Genomic DNA, 762 nt, shown 5'->3' with positions numbered 1-762 from the left:
TAAAGAACATTCATTGTTGGCCACATGTGGTGGCTCACACCTGTAATCCCAGCACTTTGGGAGGCCAAGGCAGGAGGATTGCTTGAGCCCAGGAATGGTAAGAAGAAGAAGCAGAAGCAGACAGAGGACCAAACTGAGGACTAGCTAAACCATGGAAGCAGCATTCCATAAGACATGCCTAACAGCATGCCATGTCAGTTTACCGTTGCCATGGCAACATCTGGGCATTACTGGCCTCTTCTATGGCAATGACCTGAGCACTCAGAAGTTACCACCCTTTTCCTAGAAATTTCTGCATAAACTGCCCATTAATCTGCATGCAATCAAAAGTGGGTATAAATATGACTGTAGCAGTGCCCTGAGCTCCTGTTCTCTGCAGGAGCGGTCACAGAACTGTGACACTACCTTCTCCATAAAGCTGTTGCTTCCACCACTGGCTTACTCTTGAATTATTTCCTGAGGGAAGCCAAGAACCCTCCCAGGCTAAGCCCCAATTTGGGGCTCACCTGCCCTGCATCCATCTGTAGATCTTTTCTTTGTCTTTTGTAGTCTGCAGTCACAAATGCTTCAAATTTTGGATTTATGTTTGTTTATCCTGCTTTGAATTACTTCCTATGTGTATTGCCAAATGCCTTTCTTCAATTAAATAATTGTTTTAGCCATGTTTCTTTATTTTTTCTTAAATGTTGACTCTTTGCCATTTTTCTTATTTTGTGTTTAAGGAATCATGATTAACTGCAATTGATGATGCTTACAACAACA

The sequence above is a fragment of the Pan troglodytes genome, chromosome X (genome assembly GCF_028858775.2).
Source record: "Pan troglodytes isolate AG18354 chromosome X, NHGRI_mPanTro3-v2.0_pri, whole genome shotgun sequence".
NCBI classification, from domain to species: Eukaryota; Metazoa; Chordata; class Mammalia; order Primates; family Hominidae; genus Pan; species Pan troglodytes.
This window is presented reverse-complemented; position numbering follows the sequence as displayed.